A 6,000-nucleotide genomic window follows, 5' to 3' on the forward strand; every position below is an offset into this window, starting at 1 on the left:
CCCCAAAGCATGATGTTTCCTCCCCCATGTTTCACAGTAGGTATGGTGTTCTTTGGATGCAACTCAACATTCTTTCTCCTCCAAACACATCTAGTTGAGTTTTTACCAAAAAGTTCTATTTTGGTTTCATTTGACCATATGACATTCTCCCAATCCTCTTCTGGATCATCTAAATGCTCTCTAGCAAACTTCAGATGGGCCTGGACATGTACTGGCTTAAGCAGGGGGGACACGTCTGGTACTGCAGGATTTGAGTCCCTGGCGGCGTAGTGTGCTACTGATGGTAGCCTTTGTACTTTGGTCCCAGCTCTCTGCAGGTCATTGACTAGGTCCCCCCGTGTGGTTCTGGGATTTTTGCTCACCGTTCTTGTGATCATTTTGACCCCACGGGGTGAGATCTTGCGTGGAGCCCCAGATCGAGGGAGATTATCAGTGGTCTTGTATGTCTTCCATTTTCTAATAATTGCTCCCACAGTTGATTTCTTCACACCAAGCTGCTTACCTATTGCAGATTCAGTCTTCCCAGCCTGGTGCAGGTCTACAATTTAGTTTCTGGTGTCCTTTGACAGCTCTTTGGTCTTGGCCATAGTGGAGTTTGGAGTGTGACTGTTTGAGGTTGTGGACAGGTGTCTTTATACTGATAAAGTGCCATTAATACAGTTAACAAGTGGAGGACAGAAGAGGCTCTTAAAGAATAAGTTACAGGTCTGTGAGAGCCAGAAATCTTGTTTGTTTGTAGGTGACCAAATAGTTATTTTACAGAGGAATTTACCAATTCATTCATTAAAAATCCTAAAATATGATTTCCTGGATTCTTTCCCCCCATTCTGTCTCTCATAGTTGAAGTGTACCTAGGATGAAAATTACAGGCCTCTCATCTTTTTAAGTGGGAGAACTTGCACAATTGGTGGCTGACTAAATACTTTTTTGTACATGTACATGATTCCACACAAACAGAGTTTTTGGAATACCTATAGAGACTTTAAGATCTTTTAGACATTATCGGGATTGTAAACTTAAAACAAACCTTTTTTAATTTGCCAAAATCCATCTGTGTATGTATTACATGTGATACTATTTTTCTGCTATATGTATATCTTTGTGTGAATGCAGGGGAATTTCCTCCTTTAATCAACACTGTAAAATAACTCGGCATGATAACATCAGACTGATATCGTTAAAGCTGCTTTACATACGCTGGCTCAGTACGATGAGTAGTTTACTCTTAAAGATAATCTGGAAATAAACCCGCCATATCACCTTGAAGTACATTAACTGTGTCCGTATACTGAAGGTTCACCTTATTTGCCTAAAAGATAGTGTGGTGTCTTTGTTATTCAAGTAAAGTACAGAAACAACATACTTGAAGTTAGTGTATCCATTTGATCCTACACTAACTTCTACTCTCCAACAATTCAGTGGAAAATACTGTACTTTTACTCCATATCTTTTATTTAATGCTTATATTTATTGTTACTTTTTATATAAAACTATCATGTGATATATGGAGGCGTGTGGCGCAGTGGATAGAGCCTTGGTGTTGGGATCAGGGGAGTACAGGTTCAAACCCCACTGCAGTCAGCATGTCGTTGTGTCCCTGAGACATTTCACCCCAAATTGCTCCTGTGGGGATTGTCCACAGTATTGAGAATGTAAGCCGCTTTGGATAAAAGCATCTAACAAGTAACATGTACTGATCTTCACAGTATACAGAGTATCTGAAATTGGTTCCATACTGGTTTTAGTACAAGAATTGTCTAAAGGCATCCCATAAAGAAACACTTGATTCTTCACTTTTACAAAAATAATCAAAATGTACAGAAGTTGAATTCACTGAAAGGACATAGATGACATCACTAAAGCCCAAAACATTGGTGCCGATAATAACTATAAATTAATTCTTCATGCAAAAATGGCAGAAAATTCAGTTTTTAGCCTCCTCCCTCATTATTCTGCCTATCTCCTTTACATCATATAGGATGTGGGTTCTGCTGCAACAAAACAAGACATTTAAAAGCATAACCTTGGACTTTGAGAAACTAGGATCGGCCGTTGTTCAGTATTTCCCTCCATTTTATAAACAGAATGATTAAGTGGCTAATCGAGAAAAACGAATTGCAGTTTAATCCATCATGACAATACTCGTTAGCTGCAGCCCTGCTCTATTAAATAAACCCTCCTGAAAGCGAGTCACCTGACCCCCCAGTCTTTGTTCTCAGTTTTCTATTCCTTTATCTGAGTCTCCTTGGAAAACTAATGATGTCCTTTCACGCTTTTTCTCTTCCTTGTGTGCAGAATGACGGAGTGGAAAGCTACAATGCAGGAAGGCTGATGAGTATGCAAATGTCTGAAGACAGATAGGGGGACAAAGGTAGAGGAATGAGAGGTTGTAGTGGAGAGTGATATGTGTCATTTGGTGATGTCATGCAGGGTGACAGCGGCCTGAGTCAGAGGGTGACATCAACGCAACAAGCTGTCAGACAGGTTGTGAAAGGGCTTAGTCCCACACTCCCATTGTCCTCTGGTTTAATGCTGTTATTCAGCCTGCCACCGGCCTTACCATTTGTTAATCTGACCTAACACACAGTTAAACACAGGACAAAGACACACAAACAGCACATTTAAAGGCCAGCACAGAAAAAAAAGGGCCAGCGGCGAAATGTCAGGCTGTAATACACCATCACAGCTTTTAGAAAACAAAAGAAGGAGCACACAGTTTGAGTGAGGTCAGGCAATAAACATCTACCAGCAAACACACTGTTTAGCTTAGAGTTTCACTTCTTTACCATGTAGACTTATGTTTAATTTGAAGCGTATAAAACATATATTAGTGCTAAAGTCAGGTAATGGATTCAGCAATCAATACAACTATAATAAATCTATTTATTTTTGTATTAATAATGGCAGAAACATGCTGTAGTTTAGGGATTTTCATTTTTATTAAATAATAAATGTAATGTATTTGGGTTTTGGTCTGACAGAACAAGACATCGCTTTGGACTTTGAGACACTACGATGGGCATTTTTCAAACGTTTCTGACAATTATATTATTCTTGAAATAATGAAATACAGGTCAGTCAATAATCAAAATAGTTATTAGTTGTGTCCCTGATATAGATTCATCAGACGATTGGTCAGGTGATTTTATGTGTATTATTGTAAACAAATCCTATGAAAAGTCCCAAACCAACAATGACCTTATTCTTCTAACAATGATTGTCTGTGTGGCCAGAGCCTGAGAGACTTCCATTGTTGTCCAAAAACTCTTAAAATGACACATCAATGAGACACACAATTACACTTGTTGACAAATGTAAACCTAAACGTTTAATTGAAATAACAATTGCTTAGCAAAATCAGTCAAATTCATCCTTAGAGGAACATGAAAGTCCATCCAATAGTGTTTGAGGCTTTTGTCTCAACACCACAAATATGAACCCCATGGTGGCACTATCGGTAAATGAACAGAAATAACAAAGTCATTGAGGTATACCCCCCTGGGACCATGAATGTCTGTACAAAATGTCAGTTTGGACCAAAATGGTGGACCATCATTGCCGCCAGAAGAGCCAACACTACGCTACCATGACTAAGAAAGTGGTCCAGATATCTGATCGTCTCGAATCCATTATTTCCACAGTTTGCTTCCAGGGGGGGGGTAAATGCTTTTACACCAATGTATTTATTAACATACCATTCATAAATAACCAAATAATAAATCAAAACTAATGGTAAAGTTACATTCTAATGTTATCTTTACTAACAGCCATTCAGACATTCAGTGGGTGAGAGGAAGTGACGAAGAAGAATGAACAAAGTAGAATGAGACAGAAAACATTCTTTAGCTCCAAAATTCATTCATGAAGCGTTGTTGTATTTTCCAACCACACAACCCCCCCACCATGGAGACACTGACAGACCAGGCATCTTTGGGCTAAGGTCTTGTTTGTTTCATTGCTCACTGTACTTACACAGAATTACAGATAAGTAGGGACAACATGAGTCAGTGCGGTGAACTGAGATAACAGGTGGGTTTCAGGAACACTGTTTCTAAGAATCAGTGTGTTATACCTGCAGAGTTTCGGGGGATTGAACAAAGTGTGAAACTCATTTGCAGACTACAGGTTTGATAAGTGAGTGTGTGGGTGCAATCGGTGGATGATATCACTGCTCAAATTGTATAAATATCCATTATACGTTCTTGGTATTTTTGAAAGAACGTGGAACAAAGCAGGCATTGAAAATCTAAGATTACATGTCCGCTGAAAACCAGAGTCATTATCCTTCTGTCTAGTCAAAACACTCTTTCAGGAGAAGAAGAGGGCATGAATTAAAAGATGACATCATGCGCATACACACAAAAGAGGCCCACATGTTTCAGAGACTCTTCATCGCTTTAAATAAAAACCTTTTAAGGCTGAGATAAAAATCAAATACAGTACATGCAGCATGCTCATCTACAGTCTATGGTTGCAGATGGCTGGAGTGCCCCCTGCAGGAAAGGGCTATAATAAAGACTCCATTACATAACAAATACTTTATGTATGTGGCACTTTTAAAACCTGGTGGTTCACAATACAAATAAAAGAATGTAACAACATAGGGAAAGGAAGAAATGGAAAGTAGACATTTGGATAATACCGGAACAAAACCAGTGGTGGGATGTAACTTTTACATTTGCTCAATAACCATAAGGTATTATTTTGAAATACTTTTACTTTCCATTTTATGTTATCATTCTATTCCACTACAATTCATAGGGCAATATTGTACTTTTTACTCCACTGCATTTATTTAGCATTACGTTTTATATATGAAATGTGATATATGCAGTCCTTAACTACTTTTTAAAAAGTCTCTCAAATTGGCTCCACATTGAGAGACTACAAGATTAAAATGTGTGTACATGTGATAAAAAAGAATAATACAATGGTCTTTAATAATAAAATACTTTGAATGAGCCATTCTGCATAATGTGTACATTAACTTCAGATGCTTTAAGTATATTTGGCTGTTTATACTTATGCACTTAATGCTATTCAAAGGAGCCATTATGCAAAATGTGTACTTTTACTTACTCGCGGATACCTTTGTACTTTAACTCAAGTAAGTATGAATTCAGGATGTGTACTTGTAATGGAATATCCTAAAACCGTAATAATTAGAATAGAAATTAAAAACAAAAAAACAAAGGTTAGCAAGATTTTCACGAATTCTTGATATAAAAAAATAAGATTGTCGCTCCTTTTATACAGGATTCAAACACTCAGAGTGTTTACTTGGGAGCCAGGACAGCAACAGTGCACAACAAATATTTAAATAAAGTAGGATGATGCTTGTCTTTGTTTAAAAGATTTAGTTCTAGATGCAATATTTCAAACCACCCATCACACTGTCAAGCAATCCAGCAGAAAAGACCTATCATCTGTAGATTGTGTCACTGCTGTCTCGCTTGTCTCAATAATTGATGTCTTTCTGGAATTCTGTTGTGCTTCTTCCTTCAGATTTCACTTCATTCAGGTTTTTTGTTTTTTTTCTTCTCCTTGTGCTCCAGTTGGCCGGCCCCCACAGAGCTTGAAGAAAAGTCACAACATTTGGATTGCCTCTTATCACACTCAGGCACGCAAGAAATTAAAACCTCCATAGCCTCAGGTGAATGCTCCGCTGGTCAGGGCACTTTGCATTTCAGAGTCATTAAATTGCTGTTCTGCACTGCTAGTCTCAGCACAGTAGGGGGGAGGAGAGGGAGGGAGGAAGAGGAGGGGGGGTGTTGGTTCGTGCAAACTGTGTGCATGAGAAACATTTCAAAACCTGACTCAGTAATTATCAGTGATTGTCCAGTGCCTATGTGAAGATATGAAATCAAGTGGAAGTGTATTTATATAGGACAATATCACACGTTTGTCTCAGTTGGCTTAACAGATAGAAAGAATAGAGACATTAACATTAGAAACAAGTGTTTACAAATTCAAAATAGAAAGGACTATAGTATCTAAATA

The sequence above is a fragment of the Notothenia coriiceps genome, unplaced genomic scaffold (assembly GCF_000735185.1).
Source record: "Notothenia coriiceps isolate Sejong01 unplaced genomic scaffold, NC01 NC01_scaffold00017070, whole genome shotgun sequence".
Lineage (NCBI taxonomy): Eukaryota > Metazoa > Chordata > Actinopteri > Perciformes > Nototheniidae > Notothenia > Notothenia coriiceps.